The following is a 13,123-nucleotide window of genomic DNA, read 5'->3' as shown; positions in this document are numbered from 1 at the left end:
TTAGATGAGCAATTTTTAAAATAAATTAAAAGCATAAAATCGAATTGACATTATTGTAGTGAGGGTTACATAGTCCATAAGATAGTTGAATTTATTTATAAAAAAGTCAAAGAAGCTATAAGCACCCCCGAAGGTGTTTCTAACTTTTGGCTTAAAAGTGCTTTTTTAGTAATTTTAAAAGAAGTTGTCATCTCAAACACTTCAAAAGTACTTTTCTTACCCAAAAGCCTTTTTATGAAGTTTGCGCAAACGCTCTCAATGTTTTAATTGGGATTAAATTAATGTGAAATTGAAAAGTTGAATATTTTATCAATTGAGGGGCATTTTTGACATTACAAAAAACTGATATAGCAGTGTGAAAAACATCAAATTTGTGTCTACAGCACATCTTTTCATTATAATAGTACTAGTCGTCCTGACATACTATCCCTGCATGCGTATAATAAATAATTTTTCACACTTTGAAATATATTATAAATAATAATAAAAGGTATAACAAGCACATCACCTATATTAATATAAAAAATAAAAGTCATCCACACCCACAAATGACAATTAATGACACCGTTGTATCAATTTTTTGTAAAATAAAAAATGTCATTCGACTAATAAGATAACTCACTTATTCAATTTTTTAAATTTTGCATTAATTAATAAATTAGTTTTTTTTTTCTTTCTTTCTTATTTTTTTTTATATAATGTATTGATTTATATATTTTTAATTTTATTTATAATATTTTTAAAGTATGAAAAATTATTTATATATGCACACAGAAATGACATGCCACAATAGCTAGTATTTAAAAAAAAATTAATTTAAAAGTATTATTGGCACAACAAAAATATTGGTGCAATGGTGTTACAAACCTTGCGAGTTTGGAAAGTTCATTTCTTTTTCGTATTAGTATAAAATAGTATCAAAGATAATTTTGAGTTAATTATATTTAGATCCTCTGAAAATAATTTTATTACATCTGCCCAATTGATTTTTGGAAATTTCACTTAAACCTCAGTTTCGGAATAGGTTGTTCGTAAACCCAATTATTATTTTATTCTTGATTTACTAATTAAAAAGTAATTAAATAATATATTTTGAACATATTATCACTTATTATATTTCGGGAATTTCACCTAAATCATTAATATTACGAGAGAATACTATAATGATTTAACCCATTTACCTCGAAAAAATTCTTATTCGGATTAGGTTTGGCTGAATCGAATCAATCACAGAGCAAGTGACTAATCATACTTGATATGTGATTGGTCACTTTTTCTTAACTGTACACCAATCACACAGCATGTTGCATTTGCCATACAATTAATTCAAGTTCAACCGACCTCGATTTGGGCTAAAATTTCACTTTACCCCGCACCTATTCATTGATCTAAAAATGAAAATTACCAAAAGAAACATACTTACAACTCTCATTTAAAACTCATCTAAATTCGAATATGGATAAAATGTGAAATACCAAAACCATAATACATTATGTATATTGGCAACGACTGTAGAGAAATTCTAAACTCTGACCTCGATTGGACGGATTTGAATTAATCATATGATAAGTGTAATATACTTATTATTATATTGATACACAGTTCAAGAAAAGTGATCAATCACATAGTAAGTGTTCATATGAACATAAGGTTCATGACACTAGGATGGAGAGCAATGTCATATATATGTGCTAAAGTTTTTCAATGACTGATCAGAAAACTATATGTTCATGCGTATGATATTTTTTGTTAAAGCAATTTAAATTTCGATTTAAGCTACGATCATCTTGATTTCATTTTAACTTTAAAATATTTGTACTAACAAAAAGTTCAATTGACATGTCAACACAGTTGAATATTTGTGAATACGTTATATTACAAGCTAAGTGGGGGATTAATGAAAATAGTTTGTAAATAAAAATACCTCCCACATAGAAAGAATTAATAAATCTAAAATGATTTATAATGAGATATGTCTCTTCAAGTTTCAAAATAGAATTAGGAGGGAATGAAAATAAGTTTATGTATATATATATACACACACTCGGCACTTGCTTGAAACAAAATAAATAATTATACTTATTTATTTTTGAAATTAATTTTTATTTAATTTATAAAAATTTAATTTCAAATTTCCCAACAAAAAATGCAAGAAATGTGACTGTGACTTTTCTTCTGAGAAGTTATGCACCTTTTCTGTAAAATGTCAAACATTACAATGCTTGAAAGAATTATGCAGCTTTTCTACCAAACATTGCAATGGTTGTGAACCAATGAGCAATTTAAGCATTGCAATGATTCGAAAAAAAGGTTCAAAATGCCTATAAACACTAAGTGTCAAATAACATATTTTATCCCCTAAATTCTATATTCACATATATAAGTTTTTTGTCGGTTCTTAATAGAAGTCTTGAAATTGTTATTCGCAGATTTTAATGAATTTTCTGTATCCCAAAAGTGAATTATCATATCAACTCCATAGCAACTTATAGTGGGAGCAATTATCAGTTTAAGAGAAGTGTGCTTTATCCACACTTCAAGTCAAAATTGACTTTACTTATGTTTTGTTCATTATTCTTCTAACACTTATGACTAATTTAATTCAGTCCAACTTGATTTGATTTGAAATTTTCCATGATTGTATATTCACAGCTGGTGGGCTTATCAATAAATACACCAAAATTATTGTTCCTTCTGAAACTATAATTTCTCCCAAGAATTCAAATTCACAGCTTTAATGAACAATAAAAGTTGGATCAAACAGCCAAAATTGAAGGGGGGCAAAACCAAAAAAACAGAAATATGGTGGTAGTACAAGCTTGCCATCCCTATCAGCATATTCCCAAATATGGGATCATAAGGCCGCAATAAATTTGGAAGATTTAGATTCTTGATAACCATCGTGTGTCAAAACAATTTACTCATCAATATAGTACTCATATTACAATAAAGATCAAACAAAGTACTCATTCTGATCCCAACTTGGATTAGTATCATTAAACGACCACTTCATTTAAGAATTTATGTTTTTAAAAAGAAGAAATATTTAATGTTAACATCTTACGGAGTATATTTAAAGATTGATATGCATGTTAGTTAAGATATTCAAAGATTGATATGCATGTTTGGTATCGGAATCAACCGGTTTATGAGAAATTCTAATTTGAAAATAGTTGGCAAAATCTAGTGCGACTACGTTACGTTGCAATGATTTGTATAAAATGATCAAACAAGAATTGCATTTATAGCTCTTGAAATATAATTAGTTTAACGTGACTAAACCGGGTTCTGGTAAAAACTTCACCTCGTTGAGCATTTAGTTCATGTTCTAAAACAGCATTGCCATCAAGAGTTTATCAGCCATAGTGTATACTGTGCACAGATGCAATCCCTTTGCAGTTTACATCAGCAAAACATAGTTTTCGTGGTATTTTCAGCATCCAACCAAACTTTAATCCACACCATCAACACTAGAACAAAGGTAACCTAGACTATAGAAACCTTAACCGGCCACATTAGTTAGCATAATCAGTTGTATCGAAAAGAAAGTAGCAAGGCGAGTTACTAATATCTGTGCCAATGACCACCGCTGAAACCAGAAATGTCTCCTCTAGTTGGCATTCCGAGCCTGTCCAAGCGGCCAGATCCTGGATAAGCTTTGTTGGTGAAGTTGGCATGCAATGCAGAAACCTTCTGTGTGTTGGTTCTCGACTCACCGCATGCATGGACAGAATATCTATTCATCGAGCTCGATCTCTCGTACTGAGGTCTTTGTTTTGGGACACTGAGGGACCTCACTTTAGCTTTTGATGACTCAGTATAAGCCATGTAGTTTGGGTGGTCGGAGTAACCACTTAGATAGCTTCTCGAACCATCACTTTTTGTAGGGGTAAATGCTCCCCTTTTGGAGCTGCCGCCCATGGATGACGCCGAGTAGTATTGTGGGCTGTTATCAGCAGTGCAGAACGGGCTTTCATCTGTGTCTTGCGTAAACTTAAGACGGTTCAGGGATTGGACTTCACCAGATAATGGACTTACTGCTGTCGTATGGCGGGCTGTTGAGTCCTTTGATGTAGAAAAGCTTTGAGAATATTGTTCTGAGCTGTGGCTTAGATGAGAAGAGTGAAAGATGCTTCTATGTTTGGGAGTGACGTGTAGTTTCCCAGTGTCGACTTCAAGAATCTTGTCGGTTCTTTCGTCGTCCATGGGGATGATTCTAGTAAAAGATCCTTGTTCCCATGATCTTTCACCTGTTCTTCTGTCCATTCGATGACGACTCAACTGTGACTTTTCTGGATCATAGATGGAATTGCCATTTAATCTTGAACCATTTCTCTGCATTTTAGCATCAATTTGTGCTGAGGTGTATGGTACAAGAATCGACAAACTAGAAATCTTCCGAGACAAGGATCAAAACAAACCTTGAGCATCATATGCTGCTCCTGCTTCATGGTACTCCTGGCCCGTATCGTAGGCTCAAATTTCTCAGGGGTTGTTGGGCCCTACGAGTTCAAAGCAATTTATGCTGTCATCAGTACCTCAATCAATACAACCTATAAGCTTTTCAACACTCTCATCTAGTGAAAAAAAAGGCCAAAGTTATATATATACTTGCAGCAGCATGTGTGGCAAATTCCACCATAAAGATCCGCACGAGTATCTTTTCACATGGCATGTTCATATTTATGTCAAAAAGTGTTGCAGCTTTTTCCTCTGCATATATTTTAGTGCTAAGAAATCAAAGGGTCAAGAATGGTCCACCCTTCACTTTACTCCATATTCCAGCATTCAGACACCCAATCATCGAATTTAATTATACTCTTAGCAGGGAAAATGAATGTTATATCTCTTACTACATAGTTGAAGTGAGCAGACTTCATGCTCGAATGTGGGGCTTCAGAAATCAGAGCTCGCCCAGCCCGAGCTCGTGCTTGCACCCGGGCAATTGCCTGCATCTGTCGCAGAATCTCAGCAGTGTGTTTCCTCAAAATGTGACCTCTCACCAGCGCTTGGAGTTTGACTAATCCTTTCAATGCCCGTAAAGCTCGTCTTGACTACATATTTTGTCATAAACGGAAAAAGGACGAAACCCAAATCACAGAATTAAATCCAAGATATTAAAAATGACGATGTTTCTATCAAGTAAGGTAGAATTAGTACAAGGAAGCACTTAATGGCTCTTTATTAAACTAGAGTGAAAGATTCACCACTAAATGATGAAGCCATGTGTATTACACCGAAACCATGAAAAGTTCACTTGATTACTTTTGAATTCCTCTCAGGGTAAAAGCCTGACATATAACAAGACACCAACACTCAAAAGGTAAGGAAAAAGTTAACCCAAGAAGCTTTGATAAAGCATACAAAGAGATCAAACTATAGCAACCTTTCATCCTAAAAGGAATAGAAACCCTCTTCAAAGATTTGAAGGGTACTCAAAGATGTCTGTCCTAGTTAACTTTTTGTTGAGATGTAACTTTCCTGGAACTACTGTAGTTTTACCCATCACCAACAGTATGCTTAAAAAAGTTCAAAAAGTCCCCTCTTATCCTATACAAATAGCCATGCGTAAGCGTAAGAAATTATAACTTAAGATAGTAGAGGGAATTACTTGAAAATTTCAGGTAACAAGCTTCATGGAACTTCTTTAATTTCAATTACAAGGTAAGTTTCCAAGGTAATTCCTCAAAGATTAGTCCACCTGCTTTGAGTCCTTGCCCTCAAGTTAATAAAGAAAGTGAACCACGGTCTCATCTTAATCAAGAGAACGATACCACATAACTTCTAGTCAAGCTCAACTACAATTTCTCGAGTTATTGTTTGTGTTTTCATTTTCAGTTTCAAGTGGAAAACAAGTATTTTCACTTTCGCTTCAAATGAGAATATGTTTGGATTAGTTAATGAAATTATGTTTTGTGTTAACATGGTGTCAAATCAATATTCTCCACATGTTTTCACTTTAATTTCTGTTCAAAAAACTGAAAACCGGAAATAAAAACACAAAAAAAAAAAAGGGAAAGTTCCAAAATTTTCATTCTTTTCAGCTTCCAAACCCAATATCAAAAATAAGATGAAGGAAAGTTAGCATCACCTGTCCAGCAACTGTGGACAAAACGTCAAAACCCATTAACATATACTTGAACTATTTCAATCAACTTTTGACTACATATTTACAGATTATTCCAATAGGTACACGAAAACTCCACCCCAACCACAACACTTGCACGGATAACTGAAATAAGCACTTGATATCAAAATTACTACACAAGATTTCTCCCTGGTCCACACGGCTTCAGCCTAGCTTTTGACCCCACCCCACATCATCACCTCATTATAGCCCCACCCCCCACCCCAAGAAACCATAACCCACCACTTCATGATCTATACATATATACAGAAATAAAAAGATACACATTTGTGGGTGTATAACTTCAAGAATTTCTCTTTTACAACCATACCAAACAAAGGCATTTACGCCGAACACGTAAAAACAACCCAGCAAACAGCTCAAGAGTAAAGAGTGGAAACAAATTGCCCATCTATTCATTCAGCCTAACAGTTCAGTTCTTAGCCCCACAGCTTCTGTTAGAAAATTATGGATACCCGAAGAAAAAAGAAAAACAAACAAACAAGGAAAACTTAGAACTCATTTAGGCCCACAACACAGAGTGAATCGCTGATCAATACTCCGAAAATTAAGTGAAAACGAAGGATGAATATGTAAAATATGGCGATAGCATAACATGTATGTACACACTTGTGTATATACAGAAACTAACCAGATAAGCACGAAAATGAGACTGGATCGTAACGGCCGCCCGCTCCTCCCGCCACCCGTAACCGCCGGCCCGCCCCCCACACCAGCCTCGGCGACCGCGGCGGTGGCAGTGGCCACCGCAATGGCGCGCTTGCTAGCGTCGTCATCGTTGTCTCCGCCGGAAACAACGCCGTTGTGGGCTCTGCGGCGATCTTTTTCCTTGTTCGACTTGGCAAAGCTCCATCTCTTCTTGGGGGGTGGCTTCTGAGACGGATTGGGATTCGGGTCGGACTTCTTGAAGCCCAACAAGCCTCTGAACCATTTGGAAGCTCTGCCCATTTCAGTTAGAGACGATTATGGCTTGAAGTAGAGAGCATGTTTGAGAGAGAGAGAGAGAGAGAGAGAGAGAGAGAGAGTAAGCAAAAATGGTGGGAATTCTACATGTTCTTCTTCTTCTTGTTGCTCCCTTGTAAACTTGGGATTAGCAAAGAGCAAAGGCATTTATTATATGGGAGAGTGTACCTACTAACAAATAATGAGCCTTATTTAATCTTACTCATATTGTCTTATTATTATTACTACTGCTATTTACTTGTCATTGTTTCTTGTCAGTCTTGGCTGCTCTTTTTTTTTTTTTTTAATGAATTACAAATAAGTCCCCCCATTAGTCAAAAGTTATATATACTCTATTGATGTTTGCTTCTATCTAACAAATAAATCCCTCCATTAGTCAAAATTTATTGAATTTGTTTATAATAATAATAAAAAAATCAGAAAAAAGATCTGTATTTGCCCAGATTGGGTTCCTACTGATTTATAGTAATTTGAATAAATTTTTTTATGACCAAATTACACTCATACGTCATTACGTGTTAATGCATGTGAGGAGCTATATATTTCTACCATTATAAGGGTAATTTAGTTCGAAAAAAATTGTTTGACCTTCAATAAGTCAGTAATAAGTCAATCAAAAATAAATATCTATTTTCATTCATTTTTTTTTATTAATATCAATAAATTTAATGAATTTTGACTAACATCAAGATTTATTTACTATACGAAAGCATACCTCAAGGGCATTAGATGTAATTTTTCAAATTATATGGGGTTTACGTGTAATTACACTAAATCTCAAGGGCGACGAGTGTAATTATCCCTTTTAATTATCAACAATCAATATATATCCGAATTACAATATCGAGTACGTATAACTAACCAACAATTACTATTCCAATAAACTAAGTTACAAACAACTAATATAACATTAGATTAATATCTACATAGGTGGGACTCAAACCCATAATCTATTGACTATGAAGCCTCAAATTCACCAACTAAACCTCATTGGCGCTAATATCATTCTTATCAATTAATTTTATTTCATTTATCGTACATAGTGCCCGTTTGATTCTGTAATCGAACGGACTAAACTTGCGTTTTAGGTAAAAATGTAGCTTTTATTATGTTGTTTTACTTATTTTTCTTATAATAATTCAAAATTAAATTCGACCAAAATCATATTTTGATAAAAGTTAAAATTCCATTCTAATTTTTTTTAATCTAATTATTTATTACAAAAATTAATTCCTTGGTTAAGAACAAGGTTAAATTTTTAAAATTTAGCTGTAATAATTGGCATTCACTATACCAATTATTTACTTGTTTATTTGTGTTTTTATTTTCAAATTTCAACGTTAAATGTAAAATATAATTTTTGTATAAACTCTTGTGTGGAATTGAAATATATTTTAATTAATTAACAAAATTAAATTTTATATTACTAATGATATCAAATTTATATATATATATATATATATATATATCGTATTTTAATACAAATGATAGTTTTATTTTTTTATTTGTCAATTGAGTCAAATAAAATATTTTTTATTTTCATGAATTGATTTTTTTTATTTATTCATAATTGTGGGTGATATTATGTCAATACAATCTGAATAGAATATATCGTCGACGTAATAAGTAAATGATTGAAAAAATTGTATATGAATGCATATATAGAGAAAAAAATAACGATTAAAATGATAATAACGGTAAAAATATCAAAATTCATACAAATAAATATATTTTTGAAAATAAAAAATTGATAATAAAAATAAAACCAAACAATAGTTCAATATTTATTGAAAAAGCTTGAGAGATAATGATATAAAGTTATAATTATTTAACAAAAAAGATTGACACATAAGTATACGTAGAAAATAATAAATGGCATGAGATAATTCTTTTAAATAAACTCCACAAAATAATAAAAAAGAATTATGGATTCATCTAAATAGTTGCTTTATATTCTTAAGGACAGATAAACTTTAAGGGACAATTATACGTACACCTCATAATTTACGGTTTATTTACACAAAGGATAATTATATTTTTCTTTTTTAAAATTTGGTATAATTACACGTAAACTTCATGTGGTTTGAAAAATTATATCTAACATTCTGAGGTTTGTTCCGTTTGACCAACAAGTCCATCCATTAGTAAAAATTTCATAGAATTTGATGATATTAATAAAAAAATTGGCTAAAAGTTCATATTTGACCTGATTAACTTATTACTGATATATTGCATGTCAAATAAATCTTTTTATGACCAACATACCCTTATACATCTTTGCACGTTAATTTATGTGACAAGATATATCTTCACCGTTACAAGGGTAGTGTGGTTTCAAAAGATTTATTTGATTTGTAATAAGTCTGTAATAAGTCAATCGAGGGTAAATATCGATTTTCAATTTAATTTTTCTGTTAATATCAATAAATTCAGTGAATTTGACTAATAGAGTGGCCTATTTATTAGACAGAAGCAAACATCAGAGATACTAGATATAGTAAAACCTCTATAAATTAATACTCTATAAATTAATAAACTCTATAAAATAATAAAATCTTCCGGTCCCGACTTGGGCATTTGTAAAAAATCATCAAATTCGATAAGATAATAAAATAATATTTTTTTAAAAAATTCCTTTATAAATATTAGGTCCCATTAAAACTCTAAATTAATAATTCATAAATATTACAATTATAAATATTATGGTAATTTACTAAAATGTGAAGTCTGTAATGCTTTACGCATTTGATCATTCATGGATGATTTTGTAATGTCTTTTAGATGAGAAGACATGGTTGGGTGTTATGAATTATTTTATTATCATATTGAGATTTATGTAGTATATGTTTCATTCATGATGCATGAATATATTTAATTGGGTATAATAGTTATTTAAGTGCAACGAATTAATGTAAACATGTATATTTAAGTTATTCCAATGAATTGATACATGTGTCTATGAATATTATAGTTAATTGTAAATAATGAATTGATATTATACATTAATATATTTAATTAGTTATAAAAAATTAATTGATGCATGAATATAATCAATGAAACATATATGAATTCATTTATTTTCAATACATATGTACTAAATTTGCTGAATTTAAAAAATCTCTCTTTTAATTAATAAAATATTAATTTATCGATAAATTATTATCTCTCTAAATTAATAAAATTTCATGGTCCCAAGGTTATTAATTTATAGAGGTTTTACTGTATTATTTTTCGAACTAAGGGGATTTACGTGTAATTACACAAAACCTCAGGGGGGAGTATGATTATCCCTTTATAAAATCATTATTATCATTCGCGTAATTACAAAAACCACCATTGACAACAAAATAATTTGTGTAATAATGTTGACGTTTTCATAGGTATATGTGTAAATTTTTAAAAAGTAAGAATGATTTGTGTAAATGATATTGACGTTTTTTGAATGTGTATGTATACCTTTTTAAAAAAAATGAGTAATTTGTATAAAATAGACTATAGATATCGAGTGCAATTTTAATATATTTATTGAATTTGGATGAGTAAATTGTAAAATAAATTATATAGAGGGCAAAGCTTATAAGGCAAAGTGACACCACGCACACAATTAAGGCACGCAAGGTTAATTCATCCTGAATTTAATAAAGAAAATACTTCAAAGTAGTTCTTTCCTTTCTTTAAAAGACAAAAAAAAAAAAAAAATTGAATTTTTAATTACGTAAAATACGTTTTGGTATTCGTTTTATTCCTAAGATCTATCATCAATTTTATCAAGGTAATGTTTTTTACTTATATTTTAGGATAAATTACAACGAGCATTTTTAAAATTTGATATAATTATAAATTATTCTTTATTATTTGAAATATTATCAGTACCTCCATGATGATTGTCGTATTTCTTCTTTTTTCATAACAAAATTTTGAAAACGTATAAAAACACAAACAAATGAGGTGGATGAAAATATATAAAAGTTTTCAACTTAGTCTATAAAAAAGATAAAAAGAATTAAAAGAGTAAGTAAAATTATAAATTATAGTTTACAAGGGCATCTTTTTATCAGTTTTTAAAAAATAGATGGAAACCTAATCATTCTAACGGATTAGGCTGGTTCTCGAATCGCTGTTAATATCAATGAGGGTATTGGTAATTTTTCGTACTAGAAGTGGGTATTTGTAATTATGTCAAATCTTATGAAAAATCGTTGTAATTTACCCTATATTTTATACAAACTTAGATTACATTTGGATCAATATTATTTGGATTTGAGGAAAAAGTTTGAAGAAATGAATGAAAATGACCCCATATCAAAATAAGTTGAAATTTCTCAATTTTTCACAAAATATAGTGCAAATATAAGGTGATGCGGGGATATTTATAACGACACGTTAGGGACCTTCAAGATTGATAGAGACCTTTATTATCAAGAAATTACTACATAGAGTCGTCAAGAAACCTTTAGAAGTAGTATATTTGAAAAGCTTATTGGAAAAACTGTACTCATATTTATTTCGCTAAGTACTCAAGATACTTAGGAGACTTTCATACTTAATGTCAACAACAGGCGTCCTTCATTGTCACTGTTCAATTCTGATATGTAAGACCTACTGCACATCGTAGATCATATTTTAGATCAAGGGTGCACATGGGATCGTACAACAAACCAGCATGTATAAATATCTGCTCTCCTGCATCAGGTACAACTATTGCTATCCCAACTCTCCGTGCTCTTTTTCTCAGAGACCTTGAACTCCAAACTAACCTGAACGTCTGAGAGTCACTCCCAAAACCCTTTCCAGTCTGGCCTTAACATTGTCTTATTTTGCATAATACAACACATCTTTGATAATATATTTGGAATAATAAAAGTAATACAGACCTTAAACCCTTAATATACACGTATACCAAATATCTTGCTGTATTTTTTTAGGTACAATCTAAAGTTGAATGATTTCAAAGTCTTAAATTTGGAATTATCGAAATTTATAACTAAGGATTTGAAATGTGTGAATTTAAATCCATCCATACAAATGTAACTTAAAAGACATTTTTATTTTTAAAATTAGAATAGCGATTTTTCCTTTTATTTTTTCACAAAAATCAAAGGTTGAAAGTTGAAATGTAGCAGAAATCTTGAAAAGTTGAATACGTTCAAAGAACACTTTTTCTTCACTTTTGGGCTAAAGAAGTGATTGGAAGGCTGAAAAACTATTAGGGCGTGTTTGGTATGTTGGAATGAATTTGAGGAGAATAGAATAATTTCTTTTTTATTTTTTATTTTCTTGACCTATTTCTGTCTTGACTTTATGATCTGTTTAAGGCTATAAAGCTGTATTAGTGATTTCCAAAAAATTCCTTTTCTTTTTTCTCTCTCTCTATTTTTTCTTGGACATATTCTAAAAAAATTAAAATGTTATTTTATGAAAACTCCATTAATAGTAAAATAATAATTATTTATCTTATAAATTATTAGGATAAATTACAACGGGCTATCCTAAAATTTATCGTAATTACAATTATTCTCTTATTATTTAAAAAATTACACATACCTTTATATTATTAATAATCGTCTAACAAATATCATCTCGTGACAACCCATTATATGAGGGTATTTATTGGATGGTTATTAATTTCAGAAAAGTATTTGAAAATTTTCGTGACGTAAAAGGTGATGAAAATAGCTTGTAAATAAAAATACCTCTCACATTAAAAGAATAAATAAATAAATAATAAATATATCTCCTTAAATTTTAAAATAGAACTTAGATGGAAATTAGAGGGAATGAAAATCGATATGTATATAATAAATAAAAACTTGGCACTTGGCTTGGACATATTGCATGTGTTCGTGCTTGAAATAAAATAAATAATTTTATTTATTTATTTTTAAAATTCATTTGTATTTAATTTGTAAAATTGAATTTTGAATTTATCGGTAAAAATTGGAAGAAATGTGACTGTATGTTATACACCTTTTCTGCAAAACGACATTGCAATGGTTAGAAGAATAAACAGTA

At 30.5% G+C, this 13,123-nt stretch overlaps 1 pseudogene; it reads right to left on the bottom strand.

Annotated features, from left to right (window-relative positions):
* Positions 3,287-7,276, bottom strand: LOC105158768 (annotated as a pseudogene).

This window comes from Sesamum indicum, linkage group LG1 (genome assembly GCF_000512975.1).
Source record: "Sesamum indicum cultivar Zhongzhi No. 13 linkage group LG1, S_indicum_v1.0, whole genome shotgun sequence".
Lineage (NCBI taxonomy): Eukaryota > Viridiplantae > Streptophyta > Magnoliopsida > Lamiales > Pedaliaceae > Sesamum > Sesamum indicum.
Note: the sequence above shows the minus strand (reverse complement) of the source record. Positions and strands in the feature narration are given on the sequence as shown.